At 35.2% G+C, this 18,236-nt stretch overlaps 1 protein-coding gene across 6 annotated transcripts in view; it reads right to left on the reverse strand.

Annotated features, from left to right (window-relative positions):
- The window catches only part of LOC127874092 (interleukin-6 receptor subunit beta-like), a 188,948-nt gene that overhangs the window by 81,097 nt on the left and 89,615 nt on the right, over window positions 1-18,236 (reverse strand). For 5 of the 6 annotated variants that reach the window (XM_052418211.1, XM_052418217.1, XM_052418215.1 and 2 more), the window contains one exon: window positions 16,201-16,265. The gene's annotated coding sequence lies outside the window, so the exon portion shown is untranslated. The remainder of the gene's footprint in view (window positions 1-16,200; window positions 16,266-18,236) is intronic. The other variant, XM_052418216.1, reaches the window with a different exon arrangement.

Raw genomic sequence — 18,236 nt, forward strand, 5'->3', positions numbered from 1 at the left:
TATTGCTGACTTTTACAGTTTCCACTTATAATTTTAAGTCTGAGGGATGACCTGGTGCATTAAAAATCTATTTGCAATTATTTTTTAATTCACGGACCTTTAATTCTTCTTCTTTTTTGAAAATGTTGCTCCTTTTTAATAATTATTTCATAATTACAATAATGACTGTAAAGTTTAATAAAGAACAAGACTTGGTAATGTTTTCATCATTTTAAGGTTTCCTTTAACATTAAATACACAACAGTCTAGTTTAATATTATTTGTTTATATCATCAATATGAATGCAGTTTCTCTCCATGTTACTCTATAAATTATTTTTTTCGGCGTAAGCTGCATAAGCCAGCTTTTCACCCTGACTTGACCTTTGTAAGTGTCCAATAAAATTTCCCGCGGCTAGGTACGAATGAATACACTTCATTTATTCCATTGGCTGATTTGAGTATACCACCAGAACATTGGAAACATATCCGCGTCTTTGTACCACTGTTTTACTGTATGAAACAATTTTATCTCTAATGAAAAGGCTTAATAGATAGAACAGTTTTACACTCAATTCTCGACATCAATACAGTTTGTGCGTACACCTTTTATTTTCAGAGTATTACCAGCGCAAAAGCGTTTATACTTAAAAGGCTATGTTCTCATATTTAGTACTTACTTCCATATTCCTGTCAACATGTTAACATGTAAAAGTATAAAGAGCAGTGGAAGCGAGGCCTCACTTAAAGAATTGCATTTCACCCAGCGAGGTTTCGGGTCAAGTCGCGGACATTCAGAGTTTATATACAGGTCATCACCGGAGTTCGCGGTCAGTAAAATAATCGTTATATAATAAAGACGCTATCCGTGAACTAGGTTACCTGGAATTTTCTTTAGACCAGAAATATGTTAAAAGAAGATATTCAGCAATATAATTATGGTATGTCAATAATAGATTCTTAATGTGTTTTCAACAATACAATGATAAATATTATTTTTAATAAATTTAACAATAATTATTCCACCATATTGCCTAATGTACTAAAGTGATATTATGAGCATGTAACAGTTTATAGGTGTCTATCGCAACCGTTGATTATTTTTGATGTTTCTACTTCATATACACTTATAGTAATTAATGCAGCATCAACATACTAAAACAATATACCAGAAAGAGAAAAATAATGCATTTGAATATTAACCGTACTTTCGTTTGACAACTGATCATGCGTTTACGAGTTGAACCTAAATTTAGTTTTAGTGCAGATTTGTTCATACGACACAAAGACAAAATATTGTTTTACGGATCATTTCGGCTTACAGGACTGGGTGGGTCACGTAAGAATATCGAATATAAAATATATTTTTATAAACAACTGGTAGCAAGGTGAGTTGCAGATAATTGATCAGTAACCACATTTTAACTAACTATTTTGACCTGTTAATTCTTTTCAGCTCAATTCAACAGTGCAAAATGCCCATAATATCACTTTAAGCATGAGCACGATGATTCTCGATACTGTTAATAATCGAATCAAATAGCAATGCCCGACAGACCACTAAACAGGTTTGTTCTCGTGTGGCCGGTTGACTCATATGTTTAAATTTCACTTCCATTCTTCTTTTGGTTTTCTGTTTTGTATCTATAGGTTTATGACCAGCAATATGTTATAATGTAAAATAAGCCGCGAAAACTCCCTGTAACATCCCGTACTGCGTGTGATGCAGCTAAGAACTGCACAGAAAAAGACATTCGCTATCCTTGATCTCATTCATTAAACTATTTACGCCGTATATCTTTTTTAAAGATATTTCTTGTTTATAGTAGTTAAGATTTCCCCAGTCTGAAAAGAGCATAAACATGTACACTCAGATAAACACTGACAAAGAGCTGAGTTGATCTCAAGTATTGTGCTGCCCATTCAATATTCACCAAATGCTGAGTCACATCTGTACATGTTTATAAACCATCTGGGCTTATCAGGCTTCAGTGGATTGGTTCAGTGGTACAGGAAGTGAGTGGTAGAAGTTGCTGTTTGAAAACGAGCGGTTAAGCAAATTACTGACTCTGAACTAAATTGTCAGTATAATACTTAAGCAAAATGAGGACTAAACTGTAGTGAAAAAATGTCTTGCAGGGAGTACTGTGTCAAAAACAATTTGTATTTAATACACATAATGTGGAAATGAACAATAAGTTTGTTGCAAAAGAGGTTCAAATTGGCTCAGGTTTAACTGTGATTTGGTCTCACCAAATTCCTGTGTTTTTGGAATACTGCAGAACAGCATAAAAGGTTTGTATTTTTACTCCTTCGTTCCTCTATTATTTAGATTATTAACTGATATAATTGTAATTGTATTTGTGTCACTGTCCCAGTGGGAAATGTAAAAGGATGATGAAAAGTAGACGGGCATCTGAAGGAAAAACAACACAGTTTGAAACTAAAATGAAATACACAAATTTCTTTAAAATATATAGTAAGTACTTAAATTAACATTTTATTTTCAGATTATGTCATAGCATTAGGGAGAATGGTTGCTGGTGGCATAACAAATTTTCCCATCTCGGACCTCAAAAGCCACATCACAAATTGAAGAATTTGTTTGCAAGAACGCACAGACTATTGAAAAAAACATGTTGTGAAAAAATGAACTTTTTTATATTTGCTCTGTGTGCGCGCCCAGATGATGAGCACAAAGCGGTCCTTGACAAAGGAAAGCTGGATTTGTTGATAGGTAAATCACAATTTTACTACACAAGTTATTGTATTATTAGTTTGAAATAGTTAAGTTCAAAATAAAGATTAATTCGAATTATACAATTAGTGATCCTCTTAGGGCTAGGCCTGTCAATCACAGGGTGTCTCAGTACCTTGCCGCACTAAGATCCAAACCTGCCCCCTTTGACCCCCAACATGTTTTAATTGGTTCTGATCACATTATTTTACAGAATATTCAATGAATTTTCAATAAACTAATTTTATTTTAACAGTGAAACTAGTTTTATCAATTAAAAAAAATAATTTTTAAATGAAAATGCATGTAATATTAAATAATATGCGCATATATAGCACATGTTATTTGAAATATTCCACAGGGATAAATATCCAAGCACGTTAAAACGTGTACTTAGTTGCCAAGTTTGGACCCTGTCTTTTTCAAATCCTAGCTGGGGCCCTGGATTAGATAAAAAGTTTGAAAAAGCAATTAATTCTACATAAGCTGTTAACAGTATTTTCAATAGGTGAACTGTAGTTGTACTAAATATAAAATTGCATTTCAGATTATGACATAGAATGGGGGAGAATCGTGGACCTGAACAATACTGTGATAGAGAGGACTTCCTACTCAAGAAAGCAGTTTAAAAAACGCATTCAATGTGAAAGAGTGAACTTTTTTATTTTTGGCTTGTATAAGAACAGTTTGTTTTTTAAAAAGTGCATGTCTATCAAATTATTTTTTATGTATATATATTGAATATTTTTGTTGTTTGTCTTTAAAAGCTACATTGTATCTTAAAAGTATCATCAAAATGCGGAACGAAAATGCGTACATTTTCCACATAAGTTCCACATTTTTTGTGACTGCGGAAAAATGCGGGGATTTTCAGCATTTGTTCCGCATTTGCAGAAGTATAAAATGGTGATCCATGTTTTTAAAATGTATTATCTTAAAATTAAAATAAAGATACTATGTTAAATGTATCTTGTCATATTTTTGACTAGTTTTTAGCTAACCTGAGCACAAAGTGCTCATGGTGAGCTTTTGCGATCGCCTTTTGTTTTTTCAAATGGCCTGTCCTTATATGGGTATATGGGTATATTTACAATATGCATGTAATCCGATTTCCGCCCGGTATCTAAATTACGCTCGTTATCTAAGTTACGCCCGTAATTTTAACATTCCGCCTGTAATCTGAATTCCGCCCATAAACTGCTTTCCGCCCATAATTTAAAATTCCGTCCCACCTCATTTACATATTTCGCCCCTGTTTTCCGCCCGGATTACGCCCGGAATCCGCCCCTCTTCTTAAAATCATATATAGAAAAATACTCCCGGAAATATTTTTTACGCCCGGAATTTAGTTTGCGATTCCGTGCCGATTCCGGGCGGAACATTTCGTACAGGTAGCGTCTATAAATAAGGCCTTGGCAAACAGCGTAGACCCTGATGAGACGCCGCATGATTTTTTTTTTGAGACCAAGACGTTTCAAAGCAATTTTAGCGCCATTGAATATATTAAAATAGCATCTTTACAATGTTTATGACAGAGTTCAGCTTTCCCAATACTGCAAAAACGTTGTCACGAAAACATGTTTTTATACAAAGCGCTACATCTAAATAACTGTAATTATTCTTAATGCAGACTGAATCTTAGAAAGCATACATAATGGCAAAGAGTCAGGATAATTCAAAACAATTTTCTGTCTTCAGAACAGAAATGCTTTCACATGTTGTCCTTGATTTAATGCGAAGCATTTACTTCTGCTATTAGACTGACTAACAGAAATTCAGTCATTAATGTAACCTCCAAAAGTAAACAAATGTAGACAATTCTTCTGGTATTTTCAGTTTAAATCAAGATACTCAGCCTAGTTCTAGAGGGAATCATCTGTTCCCTTCAGGCCTTCAAAACATTGTTTTCACAAACCAGACAAACCCTCATTCATGTGGCTTATCACCATAAACTTCTATTGTGGTAACTGTTTTGATATAAAGAAATATAAATTGCAAACACTTTTGAAAGATTTCTGTCATTGAAAATCCTTATTATTGAATGTCCTTATTTGGGAACAAGGTTTTATAATAAAATAATTTAAAGACAAAAGTTTGGCCAATGTATTCCTATCCTTATTTTTTTAAATGTTAGCAGAGACAAACACTTTGCTTTTGCCCATATGTTAAACTTCAATAAGCCTCTATTGATCACCAGGAGACATCAAGCCTCCAATTGATTGGGAATCATCACATGACAGAAGACTGAGTAATTTACAGTGACCTCATCAGGGGAAGGCCTGATGGGGTCAACTCATTTGCTAATTGAACCAAATAATGCAATTGCAAGAGATACGCATGCTTGAATGCTTCGTTTCTGCTCAAGATTAGTATAAAGTAAATCGGCAAATTCTGGAAAATAACAGATGAATTATTCAGTACTAATGTTCGTTTATTATCAAGGGGTTTACTTCAGAATTCGACTTCCAGTCTTGCCTGGAGGGAAAGTTCATTTTCTTTGCGGGAGCTTTAATATTGCATCAAGCTAAGAAAAATAAGTCAAAATATACAGCGAATATTAATAGCGTATAAGCACTAATCACTTTCTTTAAGATACATGTTTGGAAAGTGAGCAGCATTATAACAATTAATAAAGGGATATAAAACCTGTCTAGGCATAGACATCGCCATCTTGTTTGTCACTTGATGACCCCCTCTGTATAAAGCAACAAATCAAATGCATTAAAATAAATAATGCTAAAATAGTTTAAGGAAACCAAAGAAACCAAAACAATAAACTTTATTCTGATTATCAGTTCTGATAACCATGTACAGTATTGTCCCAAATTGGAACTATAGTGAACATGAAATACATACGAACTGCTTTTCGAAGTGACCTTTTTTTTCTTAGACCAGTGACGTTTTTAAAACGGTTTAGAATATTACTATGTGCATTTTTACTTCATTTTTTAATATATTGCTTTATGAATTTTTAATTGCTCATAACTTCACCACAATGCCAAACACCGCAATTATCTTTCAGGAGATAACTAGTTGGAAAGTAAAGGTATCTGATGAATGCCACGATGAAACTTGAGCTGCCCAAGGGGCTGCTTCAAATTGCAGGGCTCTCCATTTCAGTTATATTGTGGCAACAATTGTATTGGTCATTCCATCTATAATATCTTACATTCACATTTAAATATCATATTTGTTTTACACAAAATTAACATCATTTATGATTGTATGTCCTTTTTGGAATAAACTGCAAAGAAATAATGATTATTATTATGCTTATTTATTAGCAATATCTATGAAAGGGTTAAAGACTTGAAACTTTGCAAGTGTCATGTTTTGATAGTTTTTTATGAACTTTTATGTTTTTTAACCAATGGATTACAGGCCTTTTCCGCCCTATGCCACGGGTCCCAATTGATCCAGTATAGAAAATAGAACAATATTGCATAATTAAATTATCTGTTGCCTTGAATTTGTTTTAAAAACAGTAAAATATGTTAATCTGATTATTTAAGACTTTCCTTATTTTCCCCTAAATCCGCATGATTTTTTTCCTATCAAAAAAGGCCAGGCCTTTTCCCCAAAATCAGATAAAAAACCCTGCACTTATCACACATGTTCATAATATTTTGTAAAATTTTAATAATATGTTATCAAAATAGTCGTTATTTACCAGTTAACGGCTTCTTTGAAATATAAGAAACACTATTTACAAGCGATTATTTTTCCCAATTTAGCCAGTTTTGCGATAATTTTTTTTCCCCAAAATGGGTTTTTTCACGACGCGAAATTCCCAAATTTCCAGTGTGGCGTTTCCCAAAATGGAGCGGAAAAGGCCTGGATTATTGGGTAAAAATTCTGAAAGTAGACTAAAATAAATGAAGCCTAATGTTTGTTTGGCTGGTTTGAGAGAAATCCTTCCCGACCGTTACCATTATTGGCTACATCTCTGCATCCATTTCAATATTAAAAAGTATTGCATAAATAATGTTCACTGTTCCGTGACAAGAAATCCCCAAATGGAGATACAACAAGATGTGTTTGTGAAACACAATGTCCCCCTATATGACGTTTGACCTTGAAGGATGGCCTTGACCTTGACCCTTCACCACTCAAAATGTGCAGCTCCTTGAGATACACACGCATTTCAAATTTAAAATTGCTAGCTTCAATATTGCAGAAGTGACATTACATGAGCAATTTTGACCCATATATTTGACCTTGAAGGATGACCTTGACCTTTCACCACTCAAAATGTGCAGCTCCATTAGATACACATGCATGCCAAATATCAAGTTGCTATCTTCAATATTGCAAAAGTATTCATAAAATAAGCGATTTGGGCCACATATATTTGACCTCTGACCTTGAAGGATGACCTTGACCTTTCACCACTCAAAATGTGCAGCTCCATGAGATACACATGCATGCCAAATATGAAGTTGCTATCTTCAATATTGCAAAAGAATTCATAAAATGAGCGATTTTGGTCACATATATTTGACCTCTGACCTTGAAGGATGACCTTGACCTTTCACCACTCAAAATGTGCAGCTTCATGAGATACACATGCATGCCAAATATGAAGTTGATATATTCAATATAGCAAAAGTTATTGCAAAATGTTAAAGTTGGCGCAAACCAACAGACCAACCAACCAACCAACCAACCAACAGACCAACCAACCAACAGACAGGGCAAAAATAATATGTCCCCCACTACTATAGTGGGGGACATAAAAATATATTTATTTGGTTTACCTTTCAATATCTTACACTTGTCATCCTCAGTTTAATGCTATTTCAGTAAACTGTACAGCTTGACAAACATAACAAGACTATTGTCAAGTAATATGGTCCCCTACAAGTGAAACTCCACCATTGTCAGAATTGTTTTTATTTGTTGCCATAGCAACCAGAATTTTTGATGTATGAACAAAATGAAATGACGTGCATAATCTCCATATTGCCATCTATCCATGTTTCAAGTTTCATGAAAAAATATGAAGACCTTTTAAAGTTATCGCAGGATCCAGAAAAGTGTGACAGACTGACTGACTGACGGACACACAGAGCGCAAACCATAAGTCCCCTCCAGTTTCACCGGTAGGGGACAATAAAGCAGAATATGCATATGGATCTGACTATACACAGATCCACTTACATATAAATCAAATCATGTTTGTCTCTTTCCATTTTCGAACGATATTCATCTAAAATGCTTTAACTTTGTGAGAAAGAACTCCAATTTTCCAACACTGGTTTCGGTGACGAACATTCACTGTGTAGATTTCTTATAAATATTTTTTGTTTTTTTATCTCAAACTTAGTATTTTGCGTTAATTGACACACGCATTAAATTATTCCCTAACAACCATTATGATATCCGCTGTTAATTTGAATGTTATTTATCATTTTTGCTGCTCATCGCAATTTCTCGTCTGCTTGCCGCCATCTTGGGCGTGTGTAAAAAACAGGCGTGCTCAATCAGGATACATAGACTATCGTCGGTATCCTCCGCAATATAGAGAGATGTGTGGATAGCAACGTAAAATTGTATATATTCGGCTACATTCGCAAACAATACGTAAGTCAGTTGTCGTTTTGTGATGACTCGACAAGCTCGATCGGCACTCGTTCAAAATTATCGCTAAATGACATTGTAATCTTAATGGCTTTATTGGGAAAATTTTGCCATTTTTTGGGAAATTTTGGTAAGATTTTTGGGGAAAAAACATTGATTTTTGAAAATGGGAAGCAGTCGAAAATCGGCGGTAATTTTGGGCCAAAAAAATCACTGTATCTTATGGTTTATGTGCTCAGTGAACAACTACCAGAATGTTATGTCCTTTAAGACAAAAAGAATTAAACTATTTACAGTTCTTTTTTACATGCATGTGACAAATATTCCTATTATTACTTCACTATATTTTTTTTTAAATAGGGTGGTTTTATTGCATAAATTACATTACCAGAAATAAGTGACATTAAAATGAGATGTACCATAATTCATCACATTTAGTGTATTAACAATCTACATAGAAGCAACTAAATTATATAAAATTTCAATGAAGTGGATATGAGTCATTAACTAAATTGCACAATTTTAATATGCTGGATAAAAGATAACTAATTGATGCAAGTAACACATTATAAAGTTTTTAATTCAACAAATTATGTATAATTGTCCGTTATCAACTCTATCTTTCAAAATAAACGCCAAAGTATTTTTGTTTATATCTTGTTACAAATGGACTTGTTTCTGCAATATGACACACACAGAAAAAAAAATATCTCGAAAAAAATACCAGATCTGTATTCCAGTTTCTTTTGTTGTTTTCACGTCATCTGTTACTGAAGAACAATCGGTTTTCTCAAATGACAAAATGCCACATTACTATATTTGCTACTTATCTGCAACATCAACGCAAAGATATACATCCTACTTGACCTAATCTATAGGCTGATCTCACATGGTTCCCTTAGTAACCATACTGTAAATTTGAAACTGTGTATCTGTGACAGTCGATAAAAGACAGGGAGATACAGTGTCTTTTAATGCTCTGATCAACAGTTGCCATTCTGCTATATCCCAAGCAAAGGCAAGAAACAAAATAGAACAATATGCAGCTGCCAGGCATTCAATTGTATATGTGAAGCCATCAAAAGTATTAATATGTTTAATGACATACCAAGCGTCCCCTTTACATGCTCTTTTACCCAGGATGGTCTGCAATTTTATAGGGCACCAAAAGTTTTAATAGTTTTAATTCATTACAAAGAGTACTGTTTATATGCTCTTTTACCAAGGATGGTCTTCAATTTTATAGGGCACCAAAAGTTTTAATAGTTTTAATTCATTACAAAGAAAACCGTTTATATGCTCTTTTATCTGCAAGGATGGTCACCAATTTTTGAGGGCACCAAAATAATATTAGAAATATAATATTATAATTTCCAGAAATTATAGCAATTTTCTAAATTAACTGAATAGACTCAAAACTTTGAGCCTTCCTCATAATGATGCATCATTAAACAAATGATTGAAGCTAGAATCTATGACAGAAGCTAGAATCTAAACAATTGATCTAAAAAAAAAGGTATAAAAGTAAAACTTGTTTCATTATGCATTGATAACGTAAAAACCTATGGTACCCCGTACAAATTTGATATTCCCAGCGAAATAATAAATATTTCAATAAGTATCGCCACATTTTATGCCAGCATCAAAAACTCAATAACTCAAGGACATATACATTTGTCTGTAATTCTATAAACTCGATTAATTGAAATGTACCCTCTGTAAGTCAAGAATGTTTTTCACATGTCTGTGTAGAATTGTCTCACATGGGTGTATCATTCACATCTTGTACAAGCTGCAAAGGGAATACAGGGAATTGTTGTCAATATATGTGAATTTGAAGACTACAATTAGAATAAGATGTCCATGAGGGCCTGAATCGCTCTACTGCTATAAACACCGTGCAAGTTTGGAATGAATAAGATGGAAACTGTGTACTTAATCGCACAAACAAGGAGAATTTTCTCAAATTCAAGGGGAGATTATTGTGTACTTATTTCTCCGATACTGCTCATATTCAATAGGGTTCAAGTCCTCATTGATATAAATACTGTGCAAATTTGGAAATAATTGGATGAAAACTGTGGAATTAATTGCATAAAAAAGTGGGATTTCAAAATTGTCTAATATTCAAGGGGAAGTCATTCTGGACTTATTGCTTCGATATTGCTCTTTTTACAAAAGGGTTTGAGTCCTCATTGATACAAAGACACTGGACTTATATCTCCGATATTGCTCATTTTCAATAGGATTTGACTCATCATTCAGATAAAGACACTGTGCAAGTTGGAAAATAATTGGATGAAAACTGTGGACTTAATTGCGTAAACAAGCCTTATTTCACAATTTTCTAAAATTCAAGGGGAGATAATTCTGGACATTTTACTCTGATGTAACCCATTTTTAATAGGGTTCGAGTCCTCATTTATATAAAGACACTGAACAAGTTTGAAAAGAATCGGATGAAAACTGTGGACTTTATGCTGGGTTAGAGAGGATTCCATTATGAGGGGAAATAATTAATCTGTGTGTTATACTCAGTGTAGGGCGAACAATTAAAACACAGAGTCATACAAATTACAGTTTTTATTATAGATCTATACTGGATATTTTTTACATTTTTCATATTATTAGCCCTCACAAGTTCCATCATACATGACAACAAAGGGCAATTACTCTCATTTAAGAAAATGAAGTTTTGTGGTTCATAAGCATGGACCTTCCCCTAATTAATATCAATGCACCCATAAAGTTTCATGTTGAAATCTTGCATGGTATCTGAGATATGACTTTGAAAAGCATCATACAAATAAAAACAAGATGTGTTTATGAAACACAATGTCCCCCTATATGATGTTTGACCTTGTAGGATGACCTTGACCTTGTGAAGGATGACCTTGACCTTTCACCACTCCAAATGTGCATGCCAAATATCAAGTTGCTATCTTCAATATTGCAAAAGTATTCATAAAATAAGCGATTTGGGCCACATATATATGACCTCTGACCTTGAAGGATGACCTTGACCTTTCACCACTCAAAATGTGCAGCTCCATGAGATGCACATGCATGCCAAATATCAAGTTGCTATCTACAATATTGCAAAAGTATTTATAAAATAAGCGATTTGGGCCACATATATTTGACCTCTGACCTTGAAGGATGACCTTGACCTTGACCTTTCACCACTCAAAATGTGCAGCTCCATGAGATACACATGCATGCCAAATATCAAGTTGCTATCTTCAATATTGCAAAAGTATTCATAAAATGAGCGATTTTGGCCACATATATTTGACCTCTGACCTTGAAGGATGACCTTGACCTTTCACCACTCAAAATGTGCAGCTTTATGAGATACACATGCATGCCAAATATGAAGTTGCTATCTTCAATATAGCAAAAGTTATTGCAAAATGTTAAAGTTGGCGCAAACAGACAGACAGACCAACAGACAGACAGGGCAAAAACAATATGTCCCCCACTACTATAGTGGGGGACATAACAAAGGGCAATAACTTTTGTTAAAGAAAGCGTATAGTTATGTTTGTTGTGCATGGCACTTCTTCTGATTTACATCTATAAACCTATGAAGTTTCATGTTGATATATAATATAGTTTTTGAGATATAGCCCTAAAAAGTTTTGTGACAGACAGACAAAAAGACAGACAAACTGACTGACGGACAACGCCAATTCTTGATCCCTCTGCCTTTGACACAGGATAATTATCTCTTAAACAGTTGTTGAGTCGTTACCTAAAATATATAACCATAACCTAGAAAACCAACTAAGAGTCAGGGAAAGCAAAAATATGAAACCACTATAACTGAGGATCTTTGATAACTCAAGAATTTCTGTCATCCCATTGCATCTCAACCTAAAGAATTTTTACTGTAATTACAAGTAATTATTCTTGGTTGGAAATGGAAATAAATTTATGGGCAATATGACTTACGACGACAATTAATATACGTAAACATTTACTTCAAAAGTACAAATTACATTTAAATAAGATTGCATATAAAATGCGATTTAAGTGTCTGTGTATAAGGAATAAAACCTAAATTACATCAAAACCCTTTTGGAAATGAACATTACTTACAAGTGACTGCACTGTATTCCACAAGACTTTCTAAAAGCACTCTTCTCATAAAACTAATTGGTGAACCACATTACTGCAAGATATATATTCTAACACTTCCTTCTCCATTGGTCAGAGTGCTAAAACCAATTTATTTCATATACCCCAAGGGAAAGCTTGGTCTAAAAGACAATGCATACATCAAGAAAGAAATGCTTTTCCTCACAAAACTGATTTCGGCATCAACAGTGCACAATAGTTTGACAAACGGCAAATAAGCCACATCATGCAAACAAGAGGGCCTGAAAGGCCCAAAGTCACTCACCTGAGATTCAAAGAAACTGACTTTTCTGTGCAGCCCAAGATGTCATTAGAACAAAATGTTCTGAACAACTTAGTGAACACCCAGGCAGTCATGTTTTTCAACAGACCAGAACCATTTTCATACACATCAAGATATCATTTAAACAAATATTCTGACAAAGTTTCATGAAGATTCATAAGTCCATATAAAGAAAATTGCCCCGCCCCCTGGTGGCCATGTTTTTCAAGCAACTGGAACCATTTTCAAACTTCTCCAAGATATCATTGGGAAAATCTTCTGACAAAGTTTCATGATTATAAGACAATAAATATGACTTCTAGAGTGTTAACAATTATGTTTTACTATAGCTTTATAAGGAAAAATGCCACGCCCCCTTGGTGGCAATGTTTTTCTACCAACCGGAACCATTTTTAAACTCATCCAAGATATCATTGAGAAAAATCCTCTGACCAGTTTCATGATGACGGACAATAAATGTGGCCTCTAGAGTGTTAATAAGGTTTTACTAAAGCAATATCTAGCCATTTTTGGAAAAATGCCCCTGGCGGCGTGTTTTTAAAACAACCAAATCCGTTTTCGAACTCATCCAAGATATTATTGGGATAAATCTTCTGACCAAGTTTCATGAAGATCAGAAACTAAATGTGGCCTCTAGAGTGTTAACAAGGTTTTACTATAGCCATATTCAGAAAAATGCCCCGCCCCCTGGCAGCCATGTTTTTCATGCAAACGTAACCATTTTCGAACTCATCCAAGATATAATTGAGACCAATCCTCTGACCAAATTTCATGAAGATCGGAAAATAAATTTGGCCTCTAGAGTGTTAACAAGGTTTTACTAAAGCCATATAAGGAAAAATGCCCCGCTCCCTGGCGGCCATGTTTTTCAACCAACCAGCATCATTTTCAAACTCGTCCAAGATATTATTGGGATGAATCATCTGATCATCAAGTTTCATGAAGATTGGACAATAAATGTGGCCTCTAGAGTGTTAACAAGATTTTACTAAAGCCTTATTTAGCCATATAAGAAAAAATGCCCCACCCCTTGGCAGCGATGTTTTTTAAGCAAAGGTTACCATTTTTGAACTCATCCAAGATATAATTGGGACAAAATCTTTTGAGCAAGTTTCATGAAGATCGGAAAATAAATGTGGTCTCTAGAGTGTTAACAAGGTTTTACTAAAGCCATATAAGGAAAAATGCCCCGCCCCTTGGCAGCCATGTTTTTCAAGCAAATGTAACCATTTTCGAACTCATCCAAGATATCATTGAGACCATTCTTCTGACCAAATTTCATGAAGATTGGACAATAAATGTGGCCTCTAGAGAGTTAACAAGGCAAATGTTGACACCGCACGACGGACGACGGACAAAAAGTGATCACAAAAGCTCACCATGAGCACGTAGGTGAGATAAAAATAAGTTGTCCCTATATGCAGAATTTGTGGTAAATTATTGCAAAAGTGCATCATGATTTAAAAAAAGACCAACAGTCTAGACAAATCCAGCACATACTCTCAACAATTGACAGCTATTATGAGGTTTCTACAAGATGACCTGAGGATATTGGCAGACAAGGGACAAAATTGTCACAAAACCAGGTTTTCAATAAAAAAAGTCTGATAAAGGGAAACAACTACAACTCAAAATGCGCATTGCTACTGATTGTTCATCACAGTTACATGTACCCCCTTGTTTCAAAATCAATCTATCTTTAGTCGTGACAACCTTGACCTTGGAGATATCTACGTAATTCTTTTGTGCGACACACCGTCAAATGATGGTGAACAAATGTGCCAAATGATTTTAAAATCTGATAATGAATGACATAGTCATGTCCCAGACAAGCTCATTTATGGCCAATTTTGACCTTTGAACTTAAAGTGTGACCTTGACCTTGGAGATATCGACGTAATTCTTTTGCACGACACACTGTCAAATAATGGTGAACAAATGTGCCAAATGATTTTAATATCTCACAATGAATGACAAAGTTATGGCCCGGACAAGCTTTTTCCGCCCGCCTGCCGACATCCACCAATCTAATAATTTTAAAATCTGACAAGGGACAAAATTGTCACAAAACCAGGTTTTCAATAATAAAAAAAGTCTGATAAAGGGAAACAATTGCAACTCAAAATGTGCATTGCTACTGATTTTCATCACAATTACCCCCTTGTTTATCTGTTTTCCGACCCCTTGACCTAGTTTTTGACCCGGCATGACCTATATTTTAACTTTACTTAGATATTGTCTAGATACAACTTCTGACCAAGTTTCGTAAAGATCGGATGAATACTATTTGAATTAGAGAGCGGACAAGCTTGTTCCGCCCGCCCGCCCGCCAGCATTGGCCAATCTAATAACCAGTTTTTTCCTTCGGTTAACAATAAATGACATAGTTATGGCCCGGACAAGCTCATTTATGGCCATTTTTGACCTTTGAACTCAAAGTGTGACCTTGACCTTGGAGATATTGACATAATTCTTTCGCGCGACACACCGTCCAATGATGGTGAACAAATGTGCCAAATGATTTTAAAATCTGACAATGAACGACATAGTTATGGCCTGGACAAGCTTGTTATGTCCGCCCGCCAGCCCGCCCGCATTTGCCAATCTAATAACCAGTTTTTTCCTTCGGAAAACCTGGTTAAAAACTCATACAAACATCAGTATTTTACCTGCAAGCCTGTATATTTAAATTACACAGTTGTCTGCAGAGGTGAATGCCACACATCATGCATGTTTTGATATTTCAATGACACATTTTTCTGCAGAGGTGACTGGTATACAGCATGCATGTTTTGAAAAAAATAAAATAAATGCTTGTCAGGAGCATATTGTTCTTTATCAAGGCTTTTTTGCATTTACTGCATTCAGCGCTGGTTCTAAATATCATGATTATGTGTATAGGTTGTCACATTTTTCTGTACTTTTGTGTTGGTATAGAAACACTATTTACGGTAAATTGTCAAATATTTATGCAAAAACTACTGCATCTGATGTTAGAAATGTAGGTAGATATTTTGTATTAGGAAAATAACTGAAAAGTGATGCCAAACATGTATAAATTAAATGTAGACCACATTCTAACTAAACGTTTCAAGACGCACTTAAAAGGATCGGTAAAGCATAGACAATGTTCTACAAATATTGATCAATGTGACCTAAATCTTGGACCCAAGGACTAATTATATGAATCCAAGTTATTAATTATCATCAATGTAACTACAAACTTGGACAAACCAAGGCATTTTTTTCTAATCTTTGCGATGGTTAGGCCTTGGCAAAATATCTTAGACAATACACAAGTCATAATAAAAATTGCTTGAAAATTACTTGATCAGATACAGTTTAAGGGTTGGTTTACAAACATATACCAATAGACTGACATTCATTAAGCAATATACATCAACTTCTGTGCAAAGGGGAGGGTAGTGTACAACCTTGTCTAATATTTTGTTTGAAATATTAAATGATTGCAGTCTACTAACTTGTCTAGTATGTTTCTTTCCTGATATTCACAGTCTAGTGGTTGAGGCATGATGGCAGACAGCTGCTGTAATATGAAAACAGGTTGTAAATAACAGGATGGAAGTATCTACAACAGACCAAAATACAATAGTGTTCAAACTAAGTTTAGTGGGATTTAAGACATTCCATTGAACACCCAATTACCCAAATTTGGAACTAGACTTCAAAGTTGGAATCTGCATCATTCAGATAGCAAAATAGTATTTTAAGTTGGAATAAGACATTAATCATGGTATAAACTGTGTTTTTTCAACAATGCATTCAATTCGGTTTCAGCTGTTGTATTTTTTAGTTTAAAAAAAAAAGTTTGACAAATTTAACTATAATAGGGACGTTTAATTATATATAAGATATGTGTGCAACAAATTTAAATGCTTCTTCAAATCAAAATGTGCAATGATGCAATAATAACAACTGCATCAAAGGGATATGTAAGTAACATGATGAAAGCCCCAAGAGTCCCTGCATCAAAGGGATATGTAAGTAACATGATGAAAGCCCCAAGAGTCCCTACAGTTCAATCAAACTATTTGCTTTAATGTTCTCTAATAACCTTCAGTTGGCCAAAGATATCTATTCCAAATCAGAAATCAAAGGAGATTAAACATTTAAGAGCTTAGATGTCTTAAAAAAAAGTTGTACTTCATCTGCATTAAAAGTGCCGGCTGCAATAACACTTCAACAAAAAACATTGTCAATACATATTTTGACCAAATTTTATGTCAAGGAGATTATCATTGATTCTCAATATGACCGTGGTCAGAGAATGCATGTGCGTAAAGTGTCATCCCAGATATGAGCCTGGTCAGAGAATGCATGTGCGTAAAGTGTCAACCCAGATATGAGCTGTGGTCAGAGAATGCATGTGCTTAAAGTGTCATCCCAGATATGAGCTGTGGTCAGAGAATGCATGTGCGTAAAGTGTCATCCCAGATATGAGCTGTGGTCAGAGAATGCATGTGCGTAAAGTGTCATCCCAGATATGAGCTGTGGTCAGAGAATGCATGTGTGTAAAGTGTCATCCCAGATATGAGCTGTGGTCAGAGAATGCATGTGTGTAAAGTGTCATCCCAGATATGAGCCGTGGACAGAGAATGCATGTGCATAAAGTGTCAACCCAGATATGAGCTGTGGTCAGAGAATGCATGTGCGTAAAGTGTCATCCCAGATATGAGCTGTGGTCAGAGAATGCATGTGCGTAAAGTGTCATCCCAGATATGAGCTGTGGTCAGAGAATGCATGTGCGTAAAGTGTCATCCCAGATATGAGCCTGGTCAGAGAATGCATGTGCGTAAAGTGTCATCCCAGATATGAGCTGTGGTCAGAGAATGCATGTGCGTAAAGTGTCATCCCAGATATGAGCTGTGGTCAGAGAATGCATGTGCGTAAAGTGTCATCCCAGATATGAGCTGTGGTCAGAGAATGCATGTGTGTAAAGTGTCATCCCAGATATGAGCTGTGGTCAGAGAATGCATGTGTGTAAAGTGTCATTCCAGATATGAGCCGTGGTCAGAGAATGCATGTGCGTAAAGTGTCATCCCAGATATGAGCTGTGGTCAGAGAATGCATGTGCGTAAAGTGTCATCCCAGATATGAGCCGTGGTCAGAGAATGCATGTGCGTAAAGTGTCATCCCAGATATGAGCTGTGGTCAGAGAATGCATGTGCGTAAAGTGTCATCCTAGATATGAGCTGTGGTCAGAGAATGCATGTGCGTAAAGTGTCATCCCAGATATGAGCTGTGGTCAGAGAATGCATGTGCGTAAAGTGTCATCCCAGATATGAGCCGTGGTCAGAGAATGCATGTGCGTAAAGTGTCATCCCAGATATGAGCCGTGGTCAGAGAATGCATGTGCGTAAAGTGTCATCGCAGATAAGGTTAATCAGTAACAACACTTTCCGCCTAAATTTGATTTTTGCTAAGCAGAGACTTCATTTAAACAAAAATCTCATAAAAGCGTTAAGTGTTGTCCATGATTAGCCTGTGCAGACTGCAC

Source organism: Dreissena polymorpha, chromosome 3 (genome assembly GCF_020536995.1).
Source record: "Dreissena polymorpha isolate Duluth1 chromosome 3, UMN_Dpol_1.0, whole genome shotgun sequence".
Lineage (NCBI taxonomy): Eukaryota > Metazoa > Mollusca > Bivalvia > Myida > Dreissenidae > Dreissena > Dreissena polymorpha.